This window comes from Oncorhynchus kisutch, linkage group LG8 (genome assembly GCF_002021735.2).
Source record: "Oncorhynchus kisutch isolate 150728-3 linkage group LG8, Okis_V2, whole genome shotgun sequence".
Classification (NCBI taxonomy): domain Eukaryota; kingdom Metazoa; phylum Chordata; class Actinopteri; order Salmoniformes; family Salmonidae; genus Oncorhynchus; species Oncorhynchus kisutch.
Genome location: NC_034181.2, coordinates 8725585 through 8751923, shown reverse-complemented (window position 1 = coordinate 8751923; position 26339 = coordinate 8725585). Strand labels below are relative to the sequence as shown.

General features: G+C 44.9%; 1 protein-coding gene across 4 annotated transcripts in view; it reads right to left on the bottom strand.

Moving 5' to 3' along the window:
- Window positions 1-25286, bottom strand: part of LOC109878312 (protein FAM214B) — a 56041-nt gene extending 30755 nt beyond the window's left edge. For 2 of the 4 annotated variants that reach the window (XM_031829624.1, XM_031829623.1), the window contains exon 1: window positions 4663-5156. The gene's annotated coding sequence lies outside the window, so the exon portion shown is untranslated. Of the gene's footprint in view, window positions 1-4662; window positions 5157-24894 lie in introns of those variants that run through there. The other 2 variants (XM_031829625.1, XM_031829626.1) reach the window with 2 other exon arrangements.
- Window positions 25287-26339: the final 1053 nt, after the last annotated feature.

The window sequence follows — 26339 nt, the reverse complement described above, 5'->3', positions numbered from 1 at the left end:
GTAGAGGAGAGATGAGAGAGAGAGAGAGAGAGCCATTAGCCATTTGTACATTGTTAGAACACTGTATATATATATAATATGACATTTGTAATGTCTTTACTGTTTTGAAACTTCTGTATGTGTAATGTTTACTGTTCATTTTTGTTGTTTTTCACTTTATATATTCACTTTGTATGTTGTCTACCTCACTTGGTTTGGCAATGTTAACACATGTTTCCCATGCCAATAAAGCCCTTGAATTGAAATTGAATTGAATTGAATTGAGAGCAAGGGAGAGAGAGAAACAGAGAGAGGGAGAGAGAGAGAGAGAGAAACAGAGAGAGAGAGAAACAGAGAGAGGTAGAGAGAGACAGAGACAGAGAGAGAGAGACAGAGACAGAGAGAGAGAGAGGTAGAGAGAGAGAGAGGTAGAGAGAGAGAGGGGAGAGAAACTGTCCATTTTTAAAGTCTATAGATTTGGTGTGTATTTGATGAGTCACAAACCAAATTCTCGTCGTAAAGGCTGGCTATCACAAGTAGTCTAAATGAACACATTGCTTTAAAAACACAAACATCACCACAATGTGGACATTCACACTAACAACCTCTTACACAGTCCCAGACAGTAAGTTGTCGGGCATCCTGACAACCCTGACCCACACCCACAACACAGGAAGCTGCTGAGGGCTTATAATAATGGCTGGACGGAACGAATGGAAACCTTGGGTTTGATGTATTTGATACCATTCCACAGATTCCGCTCCAGTCATTACCACCAGCCCGTCATCCCCAAATAAGGTGCCACCAAACTTGTGTTACCCACTCCCACCCACACCGACACTTCTGACCCAGAAGCAACCTGCCATTTACCTGTTGGGTGGTTAGGGGTCAAGAGGTCAAAGGTGAGGGCCGATATCGGCCCACTGGCTCAAAGAGAGAAGTATATAATTGAGCGTTTGGCCCTCGTTGATACAGATGTAGGATCTTAATTTGAGCCAGTTTTCTACAGCAGGAAAATAATCCTGCAGCAACAGGAAATGTGAATTATTATGTGGATTATAATTAATGGGCATATTTGTAGGGGTTGATACATGTTTCGTATTGGGAAAATCAAGCCTGAAATTTCAAAGTGGAAATGACAAACTTCAGAATCTGCAACAGGGGTGATCAAATTAAGATACTGCCTCTGTATATCATCTTTCTAGGCTAACTAATGGCTATGGGGCCTGGTCAAAAGTAGTGCACTATATAGGGAATAGGGCTCTGGTCTAAAGTAGTGCACTATATAGGGAATAGGGCTCTGGTCTATAGTAGTGCACTATATAGGGAATAGGGCTCTGGTCTATAGTAGTGCACTATATAGGGAATAGGGCTCTGGTCTAGTAGTGCACTATATAGGGAATAGGGCTCTGGTCTATAGTAGTGCACTATATAGGGAATAGGGCTCTGGTCTATAGTAGTGCACTATATAGGGAATAGGGTGCCATCTGGGAAGCAACAAACGTCACACTCTCAGGTTGTGTAACCATGGTGATGTTCACGGAATGTTCTTGATGCTAATCTCTCGTTAGAGAATCTCTCGTGACAGAAACGTGAAAGGCTTAATTCAGTGCCCAGATTCTCATTGGCTCAACTACAGCTGAATGTGTGTCTCTATAGGTCCATAATCTATAGGTCTAGAATATATAGGTCCAGCAGATAAACACACACACACACACACACACACTCAAGTGTTGATGGGATTAGGTTAGTGTGATCCACAGAGTTAGAATGTGACGTCATCGTGTACAGAGGAAGGTCATGTAATGACAGACTACGAACAGAGGGAGTGAGAGAAGACTGAAAGAGATAGAGAGAGAAAAAAAAACAGAGAGAGAAAGAGAGACAAACTACCCACAAAATGAGGTGGAAACTAAGCTGCACTTCCTAACCTCCTGCCAAATGTATGACCATATTAGAGACACATACTTCCCTCAGATTACACAGATCCACAAAGAATTTGGAAACAAACCCAATTTTGATAAACTCCCATATCTACTGCGTGAAATATCACAGTGTGCCATCACAGCAGCAAGATGTGACCTGTTGCCACAAGAAAAGGCCCACCAGTGAAGAACAAACACCATTGTAAATACAACCCATATTTATGTTTATTTATTTTTCGTTTTGTACTTTAACCATTTGCACATCATTACAACAATATATGTGCATAATATGTCATTTGTAATGTCTTTATTATTTTGGAACTTCTGTGAGTGTAATGTTTACTGTTAATATACAAAAGTGAAATAAACAATAAAAATTATCTACTTCACTTGCTTTGGCAATGTTATCATATGCCAGCTACCCTGCACCCCACTTCTAGCTTACTACTGAAGTGGTCCCTGGATGGGAGACCAGATGCTGCTGGAAGTGGTGTTGGAGGGACAGTAGGAGGCACTCTTTCCTCTGGTCTAAAAAATATATCCCAATACCCCAGGGCAGTGATTGGGGACACTGCCCTGTGTAGGGTGCTGTCTTCTGGATGGGATGTTAAACAGGTGTCCTGACTCTCTGAGGTCAGTAAAGATCCCATGGCACTTATAGTAAGAGTAGGGGTGTCCTGGCTAAATTCCCAAGCTATCCCTCATACCAACGCAGTCACCTAATCATCCCCAGCTGACATTTGGCTCATTCCTCTCCCTGTAACTATTCCCCAGGTTGTTGCTATAAATGAGAACATGTTCTCAGTCAACCTGATCAAATAAAAATATGTTTGCCATGCCAATAAAGGCCCTTGAATTGAATTGACAGAGAGAAACAGTATCCGTTTTCCTCTGTTCTTGTGTACACAGTACCAGTCAGAAGTTTGGACACACCTAATCACTCATTATTTGTAATATTTTCTGTAGAATAATTGTAGAATTTAACACCTGTTAAAGGAAATGCATTCCAGGTGACTACCTCATGAAGCTGGTTGAGAGAATGCCGAGAGTGTGCAAAGCTGTCATCAAGGCAAAGGGTAACTAATTTGAAGAATCTCAAATATGAAATATATTTAGATTTGTTTAACACTTCTTTGGTTACTACATGATTCCATATGTGTTATTTCACAGTCTTCACTATTATTCTACAATGCAGAAAATAGTCCAAATAAAGAAGAACTGAGTAGGTGTGTCCAAACACTTGACTGGTACTGTGTATATATACAGTATACAGTAAATATATATATATAAATATATATATAGGCGATCTTAGCTAAGTCATCAGCTCAGATGGATAGTTGTGAGAATGCTGTTTGTTAGGGGTCTCTTCCTATCTCAAACTACCTTTCTACCCCCCCCTCCCTACCCCCCCCCCCTCCCTCTCTTTCTACCCCCCCTTTCTCCCTCTCTCTCTCTCTCTCTTCTTCCTCCCCATCCCTCCCTTCCTCCCCCTCCCTCTGTAAGAGGCAATTTTTGGAGCTGCTGAGTGCCAGGCTTCCTGACAACAACACAGACAGACAACAGAAATGGGGATATCAGCTTGTGACACTCACCCTCACAGAGACACAGCCAAGACACTCACCCTCACAGAGACACATCCAAGACACTCACCCTCACAGAGACACAGCCAAGGCACTCACCCTCACAGAGACACAGCCAAGACACTCACCCTCACAGAGACACATCCAAGGCACTCACCCTCACAGAGACACATCCAAGGCACTCACCCTCACAGAGACACAGCCAAGGCACTCACCCTCACAGAGACACAGCCAAGGCACTCACCCTCACAGAGACACAGCCAAGGCACTCACCCTCACAGAGACACAGCCAAGGCACTCACCCTCACAGAGACACAGCCAAGGCACTCACCCTCACAGAGACACAGCCAAGGCACTAACCCTCACAGAGACACAGCCAAGGCACTCACCCTCACAGAGACACAGCCAAGGCACTCACCCTCACAGAGACACAGCCAAGGCACTCACCCTCACAGAGACACAGCCAAGGCACTCACCCTCACAGAGACACAGCCAAGGCACTCACCCTCACAGAGACACAGCCAAGGCACTAACCCTCACAGAGACACAGCCAAGGCACTCACCCTCACAGAGACACAGCCAAGACACTCACCCTCACAGAGACACAGCCAAGACACTCACCCTCACAGAGACACAGCCAAGACACTCACAGTCACAGAGACACAGCCAAGACACTCACAGTCACAGAGACACAGCCAAGACACTCACAGTCACAGAGACACAGCCAAGACACTCACAGTCACAGAGACACAGCCAAGACACTCACCCTCACAGAGACACAGCCAAGACACAAGGCACTCACCCTCACAGAGACACAGCCAAGACACTCACAGTCACAGAGACACAGCCAAGACACTCACCCTCACAGAGACACAGCCAAGACACTCACCCTCACAGAGACACAGCCAAGACACAAGGCACTCACCCTCACAGAGACACAGCCAAGACACTCACAGTCACAGAGACACAGCCAAGACACTCACCCTCACAGAGACACAGCCAAGACACTCACCCTCACAGAGACACAGCCAAGGCACTCACCCTCACAGAGACACAGCCAAGGCACAAGGCACTCACCCTCACAGAGACACAGCCAAGGCACAAGGCGCTCACCCTCACAGAGACACAGCCAAGGCACAAGGCACTCACCCTCACAGAGACACAGCCAAGACACTCACCCTCACAGAGACACAGCCAAGGCTTCTCTTGTTTTTCCACTTCTCCTTTTTGTTTTTGGGGCGAGCACCTCGGGGTGACTGGTGTCTCTCTGCCTTTCAGAGAGTCTAGCCGGTCAGCTTGCCTTCGTTATATCTCTCCCTCTCTCTCTTCGCTTTCTTTTGCTCTTTCTTCCTCTCTTGGCCTCCTCAACCTGAATAGGGTTTTAAGAGAGAAACGTTGTTCCCAAGTCCAGTGCTCATCAGGCTGTTCTAGTGCTGTGGTTAAGTGGCTCTTTCTACTCCCCTCCCGTCCTGGTATGCCCAACAACACTAACCCTAACCCTCCCTTTCCCTCAGTAACTCTTTAACAGACACATAAACCCTCCCATCCCCACATCTCTTACTTGCACACACTCTCGCTCCGCTTCCCCCTCTCCTCCACTCTCTCTCGCTCTGCTTCCCACTCTCCTCCACTCTCTTTCTGCTTCCCACTCTCCTCCACTCTCTCTCTGCTTCGCACTCTCCTCCACTCTCTCTCTCTCTCTCTGCTTCCCACTCTCCTCCACTCTCTCTGCTTCCCCCTCTCCTCCACTCTCTCTGCTTCCCACTCTCCTCCACTCTCTCTGCTTCCCACTCTCCTCCACTCTCTCTCGCTCTGCTTCCCCCTCTCCTCCACTCTCTCTCTCTCTGCTTCCCACTCTCCTCCACTCTCTCTGCTTCCCACTCTCCTCCACTCTCTTTCTGCTTCCCCCTCTCCTCCACTCTCTCTCTCTCTCTGCTTCCCACTCTCCTCCACTCTCTCTCTCTCTGCTTCCCACTCTCCTCCACTCTCTCTCTGCTTCCCACTCTCCTCCACCTCTCTCTCTCTGCTTCCCACTCTCCTCCACTCTCTCTCTGCTTCCCCCTCTCCTCCACTCTCTCTCACTCTGCTTCCCCCTCTCCTCCACTCTCTCTCGCTCTGCTTCCCCCTCTCCTCCACTCTCTCTGCTTCCCCCTCTCCTCCACTCTCTCTCGCTCTGCTTCCCACTCTCCTCCACTCTCTGCTTCCCACTCTCCTCCACTCTCTCTCTGCTTTCCACTCTCCTCCACTCTCTCTCGCTCTGCTTCCCCTTCACTTTATCGCTCTGCTTTCCACTCTCGTCCACTCTCGCTCTGCTTTCCACTCTCGTCCACTCTCGCTCTGCTTTCCACTCTCGTCCACTCTCGCTCTGCTTTCCACTCTCCTCCACTTTCTCGCTCTGCTTTCCACTCTCCTCCACTTTCTCGCTCTGCTTCCCACTCTCCTCCACTTTCTCGCTCTGCTTCCCACTCTCCTCCACTCTCGCTCTGCTTCCCGCTCTCCTCCACTCTCGCTCTGCTTCCCACTCTCGCTCTCTGCTTCCCCCTCTTCTCCACTCTCGCTCTCTGCTTCCCCTTCTCCTCCACTCTCTCTCTGCTTCCCCTTCTCCGCCACTCTCTCTCTGCTTCCCCTTCTCCTCCACTCTCTCTCTGCTTCCCCCTCTCCTCCACTCTCACTCTGCTTCCCCCTCTCCTCCACTTTCTCTCTCTGCTTCCTCCTCTCCTCCACTTTCTCTCTCTGCTTCCTCCTCTCCTCCACTTTCTCTCTCTGCTTTCCACTCTCCTCTACTTTCTCTCTCTCTGCTTCCCACTCTCCTCCACTTTCTCTCTCTCTGCTTCCTCCTCTCCTCCACTTTCTCGCTCTGCTTCCCACTCTCCTCCACTCTCGCTCTGCTTCCCACTCTCGCTCTCTGCTTCCCCCTCTCCTCCACTCTCGCTCTCTGCTTCCCCTTCTCCTCCACTCTCTCTCTGCTTCCCCTTCTCCTCCACTCTCTCTCTGCTTCCCCTTCTCCTCCACTCTCACTCTGCTTCCCCCTCTCCTCCACTTTCTCTCTCTGCTTCCCCCTCTCCTCCACTTTCTCTCTGCTTCCTCCTCTCCTCCACTTTCTCTCTCTGCTTCCTCCTCTCCTCCACTTTCTCTCTCTGCTTTCCACTCTCCTCCACTTTCTCTCTCTCTGCTTCCCACTCTCCTCCACTTTCTCTCTCTCTGCTTTCCACTCTCCTCCACTCTTTTCTCTCTTTCAACCACTCTCCCTTTAGCTCTCAGCCCCCCTATCTTTCTTTCTCTCCTTCTCTCTGCCCTCTCTGCTTTTCGTCTCTGTTCCTCCCAGCTGGTAGTTTCAGGCGTGTTCTCTGCTCAGTCAGCACTGAACACATATAGAGAAGGGGGGGGGGGGGGCGGGCTTCTGATTGGCTGGGGGAGGGGGGCTCAGCTGGAGTAGTTGAGAATCTGATTGGCTAGGTGGAGTGCAGGGGAAGCCAAAGCTCCGCCCGCCTGCTCAGTCTGTTTTCAGAAGCAGAGAGAGCAGAGAAGGCTCTGAAAACAACCTTTGTGTGTGTGTGTGTGTGTGTGTGTGTAACAAGTGTTTCTATGTATATGGTTGTAATGTGTGTGTATACATACATGGGAGTGAGTATGTATGTATGTGTATGTAGCTTACTTGTGTGAGTGTGTTCAATAGTCACGTTGTTTCTTCCACTATGTGTTGTCACTAAATAGCTCTCACCCAGTTAACATGGTGTTCACTATTACCACACACACACACACACACACACACACACACTAACAGGAAGTGAAGCTCCTGTAGTTTAGCTGATAAAGTGTGTTCTCTGTGCCCAAAGATAAGCCCTCTGCTCTGCTGCAGGAGACAACCCCCAGTGTGTGAGAGGATGGGGGATGGGGGTTGCAACACTGGGGTGTATATTTACATTTTCATTCTCTTAGGCACCAGACAGCGTTTATTTACAAATGGTTAGTTAACACACACACACAGTTAGCTTTCATCAGTTACTCTGAACCAGAAGCTGCAACCTGCTAGTCATGTTTAGGAAGGTTGAAAGAAGGCATGTGTGAGAGTGAGTGTGTGTATGTGGATCAAATCAAATTTTATTTGTCACATGCGCCGAATACAACCTGTAGTAGACCTTACAGTGAAATGCTGAATACAACAGGTGTAGTAGACCTTACAGTGAAATGCTGAATACAACAGGTGTAGTAGACCTTACAGTGAAATGCTGAATACAACAGGTGTAGTAGACCTTACAGTGAAATGTTGAATACAACAGGTGTAGTAGACCTTACAGTGAAATGCTGAATACAACAGGTGTAGTAGACCTTACAGTGAAATGCTGAATACAACAGGTGTAGTAGACCTTACAGTGAAATGCTGAATACAACAGGTGTAGTAGACCTTACAGTGAAATGCTGAATACAACAGGTGTAGTAGACCTTACAGTGAAATGCTGAATACAACAGGTGTAGTAGACCTTACAGTGAAATGCTAACTTACAAACCCTTAACCAACAACGCATTTTTTTAAAAAAATACAACAAAAAAAGTAAGAAATAAGAATAACAAATAACTAAAGAGCAGCAGTAAAATAACAATAGTGGGGCTATATACACGGGGTACCGGTACAGAGTCAATGTGGAGGTTATATACAGGGGGTACCGGTACAGAGTCAATGTGGAGGCTATATACAGGGTGTTACGGTACAGAGTCAATGTGGAGGTTATATACAGGGGGTACCGGTACAGAGTCAATGTGGAGGCTATATACACGGGGTACCGGTACAGAGTCAATGTGGAGGCTATATACAGGGGGTACCGGTACAGAGTCAATGTGGAGGCTATATACAGGGGGTACCGGTACAGAGTCAATGTGGAGGCTATATACAGGGGGTACCGGTACAGAGTCAATGTGGAGGCTATATACAGGGGGTACCGGTACAGAGTCAATGTGGAGGCTATATACAGGGAGTACAGGTATAGAGTCAATGTGGAGACTATATACAGGGGGTACCGGTACAGAGTCAATGTGGAGACTATATACAGGGAGTACAGGTATAGAGTCAATGTGGAGGCTATATACAGGGGGGTACCGGTACAGAGTCAATGTGGAGGCTATATACAGGGGGTACCGGTACAGAGTCAATGTGGAGACTATATACAGGGAGTACAGGTATAGAGTCAATGTGGAGGCTATATACAGGGAGTACCGGTACAGAGTCAATGTGGAGACTATATACAGGGAGTACAGGTATAGAGTCAAAGTGGAGGCTATATTTAACTTTTTTTTTATTTCACCTTTATTTAACCAGGTAGGCTAGTTGAGAACAAGTTCTCATTTGCAACTGCGACCTGGCCAAGATAAAGCATAGCAGTGTGAACAGACAACACAGAGTTACACATGGAGTAAACAATTAACAAGTCAATAACACAGTAGAAAAAAAAAGAGAGTCTATATACATTGTGTGCAAAAGGCATGAGGAGGTAGGCGAATAATTACAATTTTGCAGATTAACACTGGAGTGATAAATTATCAGATGGTCATGTACAGGTAGAGATATTGGTGTGCAGAAAAGTAAATAAATAAAAACAGTATGGGGATGAGGTAGGTAAAAATTGGGTGGGCTATTTACCGATAGACTATGTACAGCTGCAGCGATCGTTTAGCTGCTCAGATAGCAGATGTTTGAAGTTGGTGAGGGAGATAAGTCTTCAACTTCAGCGATTTTTGCAATTGGTTGGAGGCCGAGGTTGGAGTATGGCCAGCCGTTGAGAAATGCTTGTTGAAGTTTGATGCTCATGGATTAGGGGATACCTGTATAGAGTCAATGTGCGGGGGCACCGGTTAGTTGAGGTAATATGTACATGTAGGGAGAGTTAAAAAAGTGACTATGCAAAGATAATAAAAGAGAGTAGCAGCAGCGTAAAAGAGGGTGGGGGGGGGGGCAATGCAAATAGTCTGGGTAGCCATTTGATTAGATGTTCAGGAGTCTAATGGCTTGGCGGTAGAAGCTGTTTAGAAGCCTCTTGGACCTAGACTTGGCGCTCCGGAATCGCTTGCCGTGCGGTAGCAGAGAGAACAGTCTATGACTAGGGTGGCTGGAGTCTTTGACAATTTTTAGGGCCTTCCTCTTACACCACCTGGTACAGAGGTCCTAGATGGTAGGAAGCTTGGTCCCGGTGATGTACTGGGCCGTACGCACTGCCCTCTGTAGCGCCTTGCGGTCGGAGGCTGAGCAGTTGCCATACCAGGCAGTGATGCAACCCGTCAGGATGATCTTGATGGTGCAGCTGTTGAACCTTTTGAGGATCTGAGGACCCATGACCAAGTCTCCTGAGGGGGAATAGGTTTTGTCGTGCCCTCTTCATGACTGTCTTGGTGTGCTTGGACCATGTTACTTTATTGGTGATGTGGATGCCAAGGAACTTGAAGCTCTCAACCTGCACCACTACAGCCCCGTTGATGAGAATGGGGGAGTGCTCGGTCCTCCTTTTCCTGTAGTCCACAGTCATCTCCTTTGACTTGATCACGTTGAGCGAGAGGTTGTTGTCCTTGCACCACACGGTCAGGTCTCTGACCTCCTATAGGCTGTCGATGATCAGGCCTACCACTGTGTCATCAGCAAACTTAATGATGGTGTTGGAGTTGTGCCTTGCAGTCATGCCGTGCAGTCATGAGTGAACAGGGAGTACAGGATGTGGCTGAGCATGCACCCCTGAGGGGCACCCGTGTTAGGATCAGCGTGGCGGATGTGTTGTTACCTACCCTTACCACCTGGGGGCGGCCCATCACGAAGTCCAGGATCCAGTTGCAGAGGTAGGTGTTTAGTCCCAGGATCCTTAGCTTAGTGATGAGCTTTGAGGTCACTATGGTGTTGAACGCTGAGCTGTAGTCAATGAATAGCATTCTCACATAGGTGTTCCTTTTGTCCATGTGGGAAAGGGCAGTGTGGAGTGCAATAGAGATTGCTTCATCTGTGGATCTGTTGGGACGGTATGCAAATTGGAGTGGGTAGTAATTTAGGCAGGTTACCTTAGTGTTCTTGGGCACTATGGTGGTCTGCTTGAAACATGTTGGTAGTAAAGACTCAGTCAGGGACAGGTTGAAAATGTCAGTGAAGACACTTGCCAGTTGGTCAGCGCATGCTCGCAGTACACATCCTGGTAATCTGTCTGGCCCTGCTGCCAGAAGGTTGACCTGTTTGAAGGTCTTACTCACGTCAGTTGCGGAAAGCGTGATTCCACAGTCATCCGAAACAGCTGATTCTCTCATGCATGTTTCAGTGTTACTTACCTCGAAGCGAGCACAGAAGTTATTTAGCTTGTTTGGTAGGCTCGTGTCACTGGGCAGCTCTCGGCTGGGCTTCCCTTTGTAGTCTGTAATGTTTTGCCCTGACACATCCGACGAGCTTCGGAGCCACTGTAGTACGATTTGATCTTTGTCCTGTATTGACGCTTTGCCTGTTTGAAGGTTTGTCGGAGGTCATAGCGGGATTTCTTTTAAGCTTCCGGGTTAGAGTCCCGCTCCTTGAAAGCGGCGGCTCTACTCTTTAACTCAGTGCAAATGTTGCCTGTAATCTATGGCTTCTGGTTGGGGTATGTACGTACAGTCACTGTGGGGACGACGTCCTCGATACGCTTATTGATAAAGCTAGTGACTGATGTGGTGTACTCCTCAATGCCATCGAAAGAATCCCGGCACATATTCCAGTCTGTGCTAGCAAAGCAGTCCTGTAGTTTAGCATCTGCTTCATCTTACCACTTTTTATAAACCGAGTCACACCGAGTCACTTTTTATAAACCGAGTCACACCGAGTCACTTTTTATAAACCGAGTCACACCGAGTCACTTTTTATAAACCGAGTCACACCGAGTCACTTTTTATAAACCGAGTCACACCGAGTCACTTTTTATAAACCGAGAGCTTCCTCCTGCTTTAATTGTAGCTTGTCAGCAGGAATCAGGAGGAACTATGGTCAGATTTGCCAAATGGAGGGCGAGGGAGAGGAGAGCTTTGAACACATCTCTGTGTATGGAGTAAAGGTGGTCTAGAATTTTTTTTCCCTCTGGTTGCACATTTAACTGAAATGAGGTAAAATGGATTTAAGTTTCCCTGCATTACAGTCCCCGGCCACTAGGAGTGCCGACTCCATATGAGCGTTTTTCTGTTTGCTTATGGTGGTATACAGCTCGTTGAGCACGGTTTTAGTGCCAGCATCGGTCTGTGGTGATATGTAGACAGCTACGAAAAATACAGATGAAAACTCTAGGTGGATAGTGTGGTCTACAACTTATCATGAGATACTTTACCTCAGGCGAGCAAAACCTTGAGACTTCCTTAGATATCATGCACCAGCTGTTGCTCACATATATGCATAGGCCCCCGCCCCGTGTCTTTCAAAGGCAGATTAGCCACTCGTCGCCTGATCCTCACAAGGCACCTGGATCTTTTTCCACTAAATGTCAGTTTCCTTCTCCAGCGAATCACAGGGATGTGGGCCTGGTCGGGTGTCTGTAGTAGTATATCCCTCCCGTCCGACTCATTGAAGAAAAACTCTTCGTCTAATCTGAGGTGAGTAATCGCAGTTCTGATGTCCCAGAAGCTCTTTTCGGTCATAAGAGACGGTAGCAGCAACATTATGTACAAAACAAGTTACGAACAACGTGAAAAAACTAACAAAAATAGCATGTTTGGATAAGAGCCGATAAGACGGCAGCCCTCGTCAGTCTATTCTTGTTCTGAGAAATGAAGGCTATTCAATGTGGGAAATTGCCAAGAAACTGAAGATCTCGTAAAATGCTGTATACTACTCTCCTTCACAGAACAGTGCAAACTGGCTCTAACAGAATAGAAAAAGAGGAGTGGGAGGCCCCGGTGCACAACTGAGCAAGAGGACAAGTATATTAGAGTGTCTAGTTTGAGAAACAGATGCCTCACAAGTCCTCAACTGGCAGCTTCGTTAAATAATATCTGCAAAAACACCAGTTTCAATGTCAACAGTGTGGAGACAGCTCCGGGATGCTGGCCTTCTAGTTCGTACTATGAGAAGCCTAAGAAAGCGCTACAGGGAGACCAGATGGACAGCTTATCGTCCTCGCAGTGGCAGACCACGTGTAACAACAACTGCACAGGATCGGTACATCCGAACATCACACCTGCGGGACAGGTACAGGATGGCAACAACAACTGCCCGAGTTACACCAGGAACGCACAATCCATCCATCATTGCTCAGACTGTCTGTAATAGGCTGCAGCTGCAGCTGTACATAGTCTATTGGTAAATAGCCCACCCTTTTTCACCTACCTCATCCCCATACTGTTTTTATTCATTTACTTTTCTGCTCTTTTGCACACCAATATCTCTACCTGTACATGACCATCTGATCATTCATCACTCCAGTGTTAATCTGCAAAATTGTAATTATTTGCCTACCTCCTCATGCCTTTTGCACACATTGTATATAGACTCCCCCTTTGTTTTCTACTGTGTTATTGACTTGTTAATTGTTTACTCCATGTGTAACTCTGTGTTGTCTGTTCACACTGCTATGCTTTATCTTGGCCAGGTCGCAGTTGCAAATGAGAACTTGTTCTCAACTAGCCTACCTGGTTAAATAAAGGTGTTCAACTAGCCTACCTGGTTAAATAAAGGTGTTCTCAACTAGCCTACCTGGTTAAATAAAGGTGTTCTCAACTAGCCTACCTGGTTAAATAAAGGTGTTCTCAACTAGCCTACCTGGTTAAATAAAGGTTAAATAAAAAATAAAAAATAAAATAAAAGAGGCTGGACTGAGGGTTTGTAGGCCTGTTGAAAGGCAGGTCCTCACCAGACATCACCGGCAACAACGTCGCATATGGGCACAAACCCATCGTCACTGGACCAGACAGGACTAGCGAATAGTTCTCTTCACTGACAAGTTGCAGTTTTGTCTCACCAGGGGTGATGGTCGGATTCGCGTTTATCGTCAAAAGAATGAGCGTTACACTGAGGCCTGAACTCTGAAGCAGGATCGATTTGGAGGTGGAGGGTCCTTCATGGTCTTGGGCAGTGTGTCACAGCATCATCGGACTGAGCTTGTAGTCATTGCAGGCAATTTCAATGCTGTGCCTTACAGGGAAGACATCCTCCTCCCTCATGTGGTATCCTTCCTGCAGGCTCATCCTGACATGACCCTCCAGCATGACAATGCCACCAGCCATACTGCTCGTTCTGTGTGTGATTTCCTGCAAGACAGGAATGTCAGTGTTCTGCCATGGCCAGCGAAGAGCCCGGATCTCAATCCCATTGAGCACGTCTGAGACCTGTTGGATAGGAGGCTGAGGGCTAGGGCCATTCCCTTCCATAAATGTCTGGAAACTTGCAGGTGCCTTGGTGGAAGAGTGGGGTAACATCTCACAGCAAGAACTGGCAAATCTGGTGCAGTCCATGAGGAGGAGATGCACTGCAGTACTTAATGCAGCTGGTGGCAACCAGATACTGACTGTTACTTTAGATTTTGACCCCCCCCCCTTTATTCAGGGACACATTATTCCATGTGTTAGCCACATGTCTGTGTGTTTCTACAACTACTTACACATGTTAAGTTTGCTGAAAATAAACGCAGTTCACAGTGAGAGGATGTTTTTTTTGTTGCTGAGTTTATGTATGTATGTATGTATGTATGTATGTATGTATGTATGTATGTATGTATGTATGTATGTATGTGTGTGTATGTATGTACAGTTGAAGTCGGAAGTTTACATACACTTGGAGTCATTAAAACTCGTTTTTCAACCACTCCACAAATCTCTTGTTAACAAACTATAGTTTTGGCAAGTCGGTTAGGACATCTACTTTGTGCATGACATGACACAAGTCATTTTTCAAGAATTGTTTACAGACAGAATTTCACTTATAATTCACCATATCACAATTCCAGTGGCTCAGAAGTTTACATACACTAAGTTGACTGTGCCTTTAAACAGCTTGGAAAATTCCAGAAAATTATGTCATGACTTTAGAAGATTCTGATAGGCTAATTGACATAATTTGAGTCAAATGAAGGTGTACCTGTGGATGCATTTCAAGCCTGCCTTCAAACTTAGTGCCTCTTTGCTTGACATCATGGGAAAATCAAAAGAAATCAGCCAAGACCTCAGAAAAATGATAGACCTCCACAAGTCTGGTTCATCCTTGGGAGCAATTTCCAAATGCCTGACGGTGGCACGTTCATCTGTACAAACAATAGTACACAAGTATAAGCACCATGGGACCACACAGCCGTCATACCGCTCAGGAAGGAGATGCATTCTGTCTCCTAGAGATGAACGTACTTTGCTTCAAAAAGTGCAAATCAATCCCAGAACAACAGTAAAGGACCTTGTGAAGATGCTGGAAGAAACAGGTACAAAAGTATCTATATCCACAGTAAAATGAGTCCTATATCGACATAACCTAAAAGGCCACTCAGCAAGGAAGAAGCCACTGCTCCAAAACCGCCATAAAAAAAAGCCAGACTACGGTTTGCAACTGCACATGGGGACAAAGATTGTACTTTTTGGAGAAATATCCTCTGGTCTGATGAAACAATAATAGAACTGTTTGGTTAAGCCGAAGACACCATCCCAACGTTGAAGTACGGGGGTGGCAGCATCATGTTGTGGAGGTGCTTTGATGCAGGAGGGACTGGTGCACTTCACAAAATAGATGGCATCTTGAGGACAGAAAATTACGTGGATATATTGAAGCAACCTCTCAAGACATCAGTCACGAAGTTAAAGCTTGGTCACAAATGGGTCTTCCAAATGGACAATGACCCCAAGCATACTTCCAAAGTGGTGGAGAAATGGATTAAGGACAACAAATTCAAGGTATTGTAGGGGCCTTCACAAAGCCCTGACCTCAATCCTATAGAACATTTCTGGGCAGAACTGAAAAAGTGTGTGTGAGCAAGGAGGCCTACAAACCTGACTCAGTTACACCAGCTCTTTCAGGAGGAATGGGCCAAAATTCACCCAACTTATGGTGGGAAGCTTGTGGAAGGCTAGGTTTGACCCAAGTTAAACAATTGAAAGGCAATGCTACCAAATACTAATTGTGTGTATGTAAACTTCTGACCCACTGGGAATGTGATGAAAGAAATAAAAGCAGAAATTATTCTCTCTACTATTATTATGCCATTTCACATTCTTAAAATAAAGTGGTGATCCTAACTGACCTAAGACAAGGAATTTTTTACTTGGATGAAATATCAGCAATTGTTAAAAAACTGAGTTTAAATGTATTTGGCTAAGGTGTATGTAAACTTCCGACTTCAACTGTATGTATGTGTGTAGAGGAAGGAACGTGCTGAATTAATAGTAGCTTGCAAAACAGTGTCTGTAAGTTCTTGAAACGGCTTGTGTACATAGAAAGGAAGCGATGGTGTGTATGTCTTACAAAACTAAAGAAGCTTCTTCTAAATATAGTAGAGTAGGAAGGGGGAAAGAAAAAGAGAGAGAGAGTGAAAGAGAGAGAGAAAGAGAGAGAGAAAGTGAAAGAGAGAGAGAGAGTGAAAGAGAGAGAGGAGAGAGGAAGAGCGAGAGAAAGAGAGAAAGAGAGTGAAAGAGAGAGAGGAGAGAGGAAGAAAGAGAGAGAAAGTGTGTGAAAGAGAAAGTGTGTGAAAGAGAGGGAGAGGAGAGAGAAAGTGTGTGAAACAGGGAGAGGAGAGAGAAAGAGAGAGGAGAGAGGAAGAAAGAGAGAGAAAGTGAGAGGAGAGAGGAAGAAAGAGAGAGAAAGTGTGAGAAAGAGAGAGAGAAAGAGAGAAAGTGTGTGAAAGAGAGAGAGAAAGAGAGAAAGTGTGTGAAAGAGAGAGGGAGAGGAGAGAGGAAGAGAGAGAGAGAGAGAGAGAGAAAGAGAGAGAAAAAGAGAAGAGAGAAAAAGAGAGAGGAAGAGAGCACAACAGATACCAAACAGCAAGGAGAGAGAACAACAAGGGCTTCTGTTTCCAGTAGAGGTTCAAGTGGGTCATCTTGTCTGCTCCTGCCTTTTGGGTCGTTCCACCTCAAAAAGCACCAGAAAGAGGACTTCAACACCCACCATCTCAGATTGTTCTGAAACTATTTATATCGTTAAGAAACAGAAGATTAGCATTTCTGAAACTTTATTTTGTTGAAAGATAATTTGATCTCTGAGAAATTAAGTGAATTGATTGCACCCACATTGGCCATTTTAAGTTAAGGGATTCATATAATCTTCAACCGCCGATTTGGACCATATTTCTTCCTAACTATGAGTAAGACATGAGGTATCCAATAAAATGATCAATAGCCACCCACGGATCCCCCCACAAGCCACACCAATCCCACCCCAACAACCAGTATACGTTATCAGTTCTCTATGTCTGACAAATAGCACAGAGTATTTCTTCTTCATACTATGTCATGTATTCCCTATGAATCTGCCGATGGTCTTTGCCCCCTTGTTCTGAGAAAATGTCCCATTGAAGTCAAATGAAATTATTTACCATAAATAAGTGTGAAAGTACAAGGTTTTGCCCACTAGATGCCACTGTTCCTGCTACTGCCACACCCTTTAATACATTTAGCTAGTCTCTTGTGTTTATTAAATGGATCACATTTTCTTTGCAACTTTGGGTAGAAAACCAATAGCTTTTGCCCATGAGAAAATACATTTTTGTGGTCATCCTCACAATTCAAGCCATTCCATGAAAGCACTTCAGTTTGTCCAGGAAACGGCCCCTGTGTTTGGGATTTATTCCCGTCGGGGAAAAAAAAAAGTCTAGATTAGACCATCCCTGGTGAACAAGCAAACTATTAGCCTACAGCTGTTATAATCGTTTCAAGGTTATGGTCTCCAATGGAGCCTTCGGGAATGTAATCACACCCTTGGACTTTTTTTCTCCACATTTTGTTATGTTACAAAGTGTGATTCAAATGGATTTAATTGGTCTTGTTTTTCAAAGATCTACACTATATAATGTCAAAGTGGAAGGAAACATGCAAAAAAATGTTTTTATGATTATTAATAATAGAAAATAAAACAGATATTGATTATATAAGTATTCAACCCCCTGACTCAATACATGTTAGAATCACTGTTGGCAGCGATTACAGCTGTGAGTCTTTCTGGGTAAGTCTCAAAGATCTTTGCAAACCTGGATTGTACAGTACAATATTTGCCCACTATTCTTTTTTAAATTCATCAAGCTCTGTCAAAATTGATCGTTGCTCATTGCTAGACAGCCATTAATAACTTCACCATGTTAAAAGGGATTTTCAATGTCTATACTAATAGGTGCTCTTCTTTGCGAGGCATTGGGAAAACTCCCCTGGTTTTTGTGTATAAATCTGTGCTTGAAATTCACTGCTCAATTGAGGGGCCTTACAGATACTTGTATATGTGGGGAAGAGAGATGGGGCAGTCTGTAACGATCGTCGTAGGTGGAAGAAGGAGAGGACCAAGGTGCAGCGTGGTACGTGTTCATGATCTTTTAATTACGCTGAACACTAGAACAAAAATAACAAAAAACGGAAACAGTCCTGTCTGGTACAGAGACAGAAAACAACTACCCACAAATCATAGTGGGAAAACAGGCTACCTAAGTATGGTTCTCAATCAGAGACAACGATTGACAGCTGCCTCTGATTGGGAACCATACCAGGCCAAACACATAGAAATACAAACATAGAATGCCCACCCCAACTCACACCCTGACCAACCTAAAATAGAGACATAAAAAAAAGGACTAAGTTCAGGAAGTGACACATTCATTGTTAAAAATCCTGTTAAACACTATTATTGCACACTGAGTGAGTCCATGAAACTTATCTGACATGTTAAGCACATTTTTGCTCCTGAACTTATTTAGGCTTGCCATAACAAAGGGATTGAATACTTATTGACTCAATAAAATTTCCGCTTTTCATTTTTATTAATTTGTTATTTTGTACCCAATTCCACTTTGACATTATGGGGTATTGTGTGTAGATTGATGAAACAAAATCTCCATGTAACCCATTTTAAACTCAGGCTGTAACACAACACAATGTGGAAAAGTTCAAGGGGTGTGAATACTTTCTGAAGGCACTGTAGTGTTTTATAATGGTAATAGGTTGGGTTTAATAGTACATTTCACTCATCACACTAAATATAGAGATATGTTTTCTAATCATTTTATGACTGCCATGTAATGGTTCATCATTGTATGATTTTATTAGAGAGTTATCATAACCTTTTAAAAAAGTTTTGGGATTGTAAGGAAAAGTCTTCATATGAGAATTGTACCAAATGAAATCCAATTTTATGGGTCACATAACATCTGCTAACCATGTGTAACGCGAGTGTAGCGAAATGCTGGTAGGGATAGCCCTTTCAGAGGTCTACATTGAAAGGACTTTGTTGCATAAAATCATTTTAGAAGGAAAATGTACTATACAACGAGCTCATGTCTGAAGGAGACGACACCTGCGAGGGTAAAAAAAAACACGCCCTGTTAAGAACTCTTTTTATATTGACTGGCATTTGTTGGACTATTCCAGAAGAGTTGGGTTGATGCATTATGTTGGGATTGGTGTGGGTTGTGTGTGTGTGTGTGGGGGGGGGGGGGGTCTTTGGGTGGCTTATTACCATTTAATTGGATTCCTCATGTCTTACTCAACTGTAGGAAGAAGTTTGGTCCAAATCGGATGTCGGGTATTATATTTACTGAATCTTAAAAATGAAAAGGGCCAATCAACTAGCTTCCTTTCTCAGAGATCAAATGACATTTTAACTAAATAATGTTGCTAATCTTATCCGTTTCTAATGATGGTGGGTGTTATGACTGAAATAACATGGAATTTGTTTGGTTTTATTTGTGGACTCAAATCAAATCTAATGTTATTGGTCACATACACATGGTTAGCAGATGTTAGCGCAAGTGCAGCGAAATGCATGTGCTTCTAGTTCCGACAGTGCAGTAATATCTAACATGTAATCTAACAATTCCACAACAACTACTTAATACACACAGATCTAAGGGATGGAATAAGAATATATATATGGATGAGCGATGACCTAGATGGTATGGAATACAGTATATACATATGAGATGAGTAATGTAAGATATGTAAACATTAGTAATGTGGCATTATTAAAGTGACTAGTGATCCATTTATTGAAGTGGCCAATGATTTTGAGTCTGTATGTAGGCGGCAGCCTCTTCGTGTCAGAGATGGCTGTTTAACAGTCTGATGGCCTTGAGATGGAAGCTGTTTTTCCAGTCACTCGGTCCCTGCTTTGATGCACCTGTATTGACCTCGCCTTCTGGATGGTAGAAGGATGAAAAGGCAGTGGCTCGGGTGGTTGTAGTCCTTGATTATCTTTTTGTCCTTCCTGTGACATCGGGTGCTGTAGGTATCCTGGAGGGCAGGTAGTTTGCCCCCCGGTGATGCGTTGTGCAGACCTCACTACCCTCTGGAGAGTCTTGCGGTTGTGGGCGGTGCAGTTGCCGTACCAGGCATTGATACAGCCCGACAGGATTCTCTAAATTGTGCATCTGTAAAATGTTGTGAGGTTTTTAGGTGACAAGACAAATTTCTTCAGCCTCCAGAGGTTGAAGAGGCACACTGTCTGTGTGGGTAGACCATTTCAGTTTGTCCGTGATGTGTATGCCGAGGAACTTAAAACTTTCCACCTTCTCCACTGCTGTCCCATCGATGTGGATAGGGGGGTGCTCCCTCTGCTGTTTCCTGAAGTCCACGATCATCTCCTTTGTTTTACTGATGTTGTGTGAGAGGTTGTTTTCCTGACACCACACTCCAAGTGCCATCACCTCCTCCCTGTAGGTTGTCTCGTCGTTGTTGGTAATCAAGCCCACTACTGCTGGGTCATCTGCAAACTTGATGATTGAGTTGCAGTCATGGGTGAACAGGAAGTACAGGGGGAGCTGAGCATGCACCCTTGTGGGGCCCCAGGGTTGAGAATCAGTGAAGTGGAGATGTTGTTTCCTACCTTCACCACCTGGGGGCGGCCTCTCAGAAAGTCCAGGACCCAATTGCACAGGGGATGGGTTGAGACCCAGAGCCTCAAGCTTAATGCTGAGCTTGGAGGGTACTATGGTGTTGAATGCTGAGCTGTAGTCGATGAACAGCATTCTTACATAGGTATTCCTCTTGTCCAGATGGGATAGGGCAGTGTGCAGTGTGATTGTGATATCATCATCTGTGGACCTATTGGGGCGTTATACAAATTGAAGTGGGTCTAGGGTGGCAGATAAGGTGGAGGTGCTATGAACCTTGACTCGTCTCTCAAAGCACTTCATGATGACGGAAGTGAGCGTTACGGGACGATAGTCATTTAGTTCAGTTATCTTTGCCTTCTTGGGTACAATGGTGGCCATAGATTCAAGCCTCACTTGCAAAAGAGATCCTATACTCCATTTTTAAAAATATTCAACAGTAATTATTTCACCTCAGTTTAGCAATGATGCAAACTATAGAAGAGAAGCTTTTGTATCTCAGTAGAGAAGACAGGAGACCACCCCCTGTTTACCACACACACACACACACACACACACACACACACACACACACACCCTCTCTCTCTATCACACACACACACACACACACACACCCTCTCTCTCTCTCTCTCTCTCTCTCTATCACACACACACATTCTCTCTCTCTATCACACACACACCCTCTCTCTCTCTCTATCACACACACACACCCTCTCTCTCTCTCTATCACACACACACACTCTCTCTCTCTCTATCACACACACACACCCTCTCTCTCTCTCTATCACACACACACATTCTCTCACACACACACACACACATTCTCGCACACACACACACACACACACACACAGCACTGCCCCTTTAAGAGCCCTTGTTCACATCAATATAGGAAAACAGGGTGTGGCCTCCACCCTCAAGGCCCTCCCTTTTTCAAGGGTGTCTGAGTACAGCTGAACAGAAACGAAGCATAGAACATCCTGTTCACACACAAAACACACTGGCACCTCCACATTACACCAAAAAAAATACACACACACATACACTTGTCTATACAGACACACACTCTTGGCTCAAACACATACACTCCCAAAACAGCCTTTAACTGTGTGTGAATGTGTGTGTGTGTGTGAATGTATGTGTGTGTGAATGTGTGTGTGAATGTGTGTGTGAATGTGTGTGCATGCATGTATGGGGTGTGTGTGTGTATGTATGTGTGTGTGAGAATGTATGTGTGTGTGTGTGTGTGAGAGAATGTATGTGTGTGTGAATGTGTGTGTGAATGTGTGTGTCACTGCCGTCTTAAGCAAAGGAGTCTTGGTGACAGGCTCCTCCAGCTCACATGATGGAATGTCCTGGAAAAAAACATGTGGCCTATTCATGGAGCGACGCAAATAAGCCCCCGCCCTCCCCCCTCTCGCAAAAATGGACAAGCCCCCAGGATGAGTGTGTGTGTGGTTAAATCTTTATGTTCACCTTAGTTCTTCTTTGATCTGTTGGTGGGTGGTGTGTGTGTGTGTGTGTGTGTGTGTGTGTGTGTGTGTGTGTGTGTGTGCATGCATGTATGGGGTGTGTGTGTGTGTGTGCCATGGTCCAAGCCTGAGGGATGGAGTGAGAGAGTGCTTTGCTAACGACTGGCTTATAAACTAAGCCTAGCGCTGTGGGATAAGTACACACAGAGTAAAAACATACTATACAGGCTCTATACGGTCTCCATACAGGCTCTATTCGTACATGGGCTCTATTTGTACACGGGCTCTAAACGGGCTCTATTTGTACATAGGCTCTATACGGGCTCCCCACGGGCTCTATTCATACACAGGCTCTATCCGGGCTCCATATGGGCTCTACACAGGCTCCATTCATACACAGGCTCTATACGGGCTCTACACAGGCTCTATTCATTCATGGGCTCTACACGGGCTCCATACAGGCTCTATATTCGTACACAGGCTCTATACGGGCTCCACACAGGCTCTATATGGGCTCCATTCGTACACAGGCTCTATACAGGCTCTATTCGTACATGGGCTCTACACAGGCTCTATACAGGCTCCACATGGGCTCTACTCATGCACAGTCTCTACATGGGCTCTATTCATACACAGGCTCTACACAGTTATTTTGTTAGGATCTGAGTCTGTCTGACAGTTGAAGTGTTTGGTTTGGCAGAGGCCTTGGTATGTTAATGAACACAGAGAGGGAGGACTGAGGAGTGTGTGTGTGTGTGTGTGTGTCCTCTCAGCTGATATGTTGTTGAGTCAAAGCAAACAGCGTTTCTGAACCAGCCTGTGGAGAGTTTATCTTTGTTTGTGACTTATTGAAACACACACACACACACACACACACACACACACACACACACACACACTCCTAAAGTTAGAGAGAACATAACGTTCGTTGTTGATGATTAGATCTGGATGTTTGCAAACGCCATCATTATGATGATGTGGCCGATGACAACTTGAAAGTCCACTATCTTTAAAACTTGACTGCTGATCATTGCTCATAGTAGTTTGATAGTTGGTGTGTATGCATTGATATGTAGGCTACGTGTGCCTTTAATAAAATTTAAAAAAGGTCTGTTGTTAGGAGCAACGCTGTTGATGTTTATGTAGTCTGTCCGCGAAGAGATTGTAAATGTGGTTTAATTCTCTCAACGATCCCAATCCAGGCTACACGTGTTGTAGAGCAGCAAAGTGCTTAATTTGACATATTTAGTTTATTCACACACACACACACACACACACACACACAGAGAGAGAGGCAGAGGATTGACTGTCTGTGAAACATTGATTTCACTCTGTCACACATGAATCAATGCATTGAATAGTGCAGTCACTTCGGCTACATACACCCTTAAATAATCATAATTTGTCCTCTGTGGGGTCCCACCAGGTCACTAGTAGAGAAGACTATGTCCTAATTATCATTTGTAATATCCTCTGTCAGGTCCCACCAGGTCACTATTAGAGAAGACTACATCACATAAGCCTTCACACTGAGGATGTCCAGGGCAGAACTGGGCTCAGGGCAGAACTGGGCTCAGGGCAGAACTGGGCTCAGGGCAGAACTGGGCTCAGGGCAGAACTGGGCTCAGGGCAGAACTGGGCTCAGGGCAGAACTGGGCTCAGGGCAGACTGTGGACAAGCATGTTTAGAACGGCCTGTAGGTCTGTCTGTAGGGGGTGGGTATGTATGTATGTATGTATATATATATGTATGTGTGTATGTGTGTGTGTGTATGTATGTATGTGTGTATGTATGTGTGTATGTATGCACATGTAATATGTTTGCAAATGCAATGTTATCTTGCCCTGCTTGTGAAGACAAAGGGAATATCCCTGCAGCACTGCACAATCAAACCAGACATTACGTATCAATGCATGAGCTGATCCACACACACACACACAGAGACACACGCACACACACAGAGACACACACACACACACACACCTACATCACTGCACTTCTTATCACAGTAACAAAGGTTACTCGCTTGCTGCATGAATGAGTGCAACATAGCAGCAGCAATAACCATTGCAGGTTTAGGTCAGTATTAGTCCACAGCTGCTGTCTATCTCCCGTTGCAGATGATAGCCTCTCTCCAATGCAATCCCATCTATCTCACAGCAGCAGCTCCCCTTACAGAACAATGAAACCTGGCTAGTGCTTTGGATGGCGGGGTTCCCTTACCTCTCTTAAACGATTAGTTACAGCGATATTATTCACGGTTGTTCAACCGCCATGATATCGGCATCAACTCAGATTTATAGCATGTGTGTGGTGGTGGGGTGATCCCTCGCTCATATAGGATTAGGCTACGACCGACAGACAGCACAGTACAGTACAGTACAGTACCAAGCGTAATGCATTGCATCTGTATGCAGTTAAGCGAAGGCACGCATGCATTGCAGACTGTATGTATTAAACACACACGCCCGTTTATAATGGCAAGTCAGGAGACTTCCATCTCCTTGTCCTTATTCTGCACACGCACGCACCCCCGGCGCGCACATACATTTTTTTTCTTGTGAAGAATGAGGATGGCAAACAAAGCAGAGGAACGCCCCCTGCGAAGACACACAGTAGTTTACTTATGTGTGTGTGTCATGACTATGTCATCTGGGCTAGGCTGAATTTCAAATGCCGAAGAAAATCATTCAATACGGCAACACTCTAAACTACCATGTAGCCAGCTGCCTAAATAAGATTGAGGTCTTGCATCATTTGTATGTTTTTCCACAAAGACCACTGTCCACATTTAAAACCCTGAAATACACATTTAGTTGTTATAACGTCCTTACAATAGTACAATAGTATTGACACCGTGTTTTTACAAGAGAAATCCTAAACGTAAGCAGTTAATCAGCCGTTAGCTAGTTTACAGAACATAATTCAGTGACCATGAAAAAGCTTTGTTACTCACCAGAGCAGTAACTACCAGCTACATGAAGGGGACGACAGGCTTCACATGTAAAGGGTTCATTAACGAGACATTTCCTTCATCTCAGTAGCGGAGTTTAACTTTTAGCTTTTTATCTTTGCTTCAGGACAGCCCTGTCCGATTTCACATGAAGTGTCTCTTTTCACATTTAAAGATCAATCGGATTGCCATCAAAACCAACGTGAGCTATCTTCGAAGAGAAGTTGATTGCATCGTTGAGCATGGAATTTTTCCGTCTCGTCTTGTCGTCTCTCCTCTCCTCTCCTCTCTGACCACATAGCTTGCTAGCTCGGTTGCTTGCTGGCTATTTTGCATTTATCTGCTTTTCTGCGCTTTAGCTGTTTTCGCCCTAGCCCATGAAATAGCGCAGTGTCCCTTTAAACAGGTCGTCACTAGCTACCACAGCCACAAAGTCATAAACCCCGCCTGTTTATACAATTTATCTTCTTAAAATCTGATTTTAAACCCTAACCTCAACCCTAACCTTAACCGCACTACTGACCCATAATCTTAAATTAATACCAAAACGCAAATAGTTTTTTTTACCCATGAATTTTCACAATATTGCCCATTTCTACTTTGTGGCTGTGGTAACTATTGAAAACCCCTTTAAACAACGATATTTCCGGGGTTTGCTGAAAAATAAATAGGGGTGGAGTTTACGGCCAGCTGGGCACCTGTCATTTAAGCGATTGGTCAGTTGGATTTCCACGAACCAACCAGAGTTCGCACATATTTGATTTAACAAATATATTCAAATATCTCTCAAGATCATTAGTTTAGGCGTTTGTGACGTTTTGCTAAGACACGCCCAGTACACGTGTTATTTGTCCCCCGCTTCTCCTCCAGAGGTGCGTTCAGTTCGCTTGAACGTTTGCTATGTTGCGGAACGGTTTGTACTGAACGACACGTTTCCCAAAAACTTTCTTCTATGTTCTTGAACAGATCAGTATAGACTTTGAGGTACGTTTGCTCCCGTTTGGTCGGTGTGGCGAAGTGTGGCTTGAAGTAATGCGTGACGTGTTTAAAGGGCAGTGGGTTAGCCAACCCACAAACCAACCCTTCCCCCCGTTTTTCAACTGCTCGTTCAATACAGTACCGTTTACGTTCAACTGATTGTTCCAGAACATAAAAACTTACTGAACACAGCCCAGGTTGCAGAACGCAAACAAGAGAGGAATGAAGCTGAAGCCTCTACAATTAGAGGCCCACATCAATCCAATCCCTTCAAAAAAGCTACTTTAAATCCCACAAATCCTTGAACATAATGCTCATAAAACAACTGAGCATTCTAGATTTGACATTTATGATAGCCTTCTAATGGTTACTGAAGCTGTCAATGACTAGACAGAAAGCTGATGAGGACATAGTTCTACTGCAACCTCATTATAAGCTTTAAACCGGTCTCTTTTCAACAGCGATTTCTA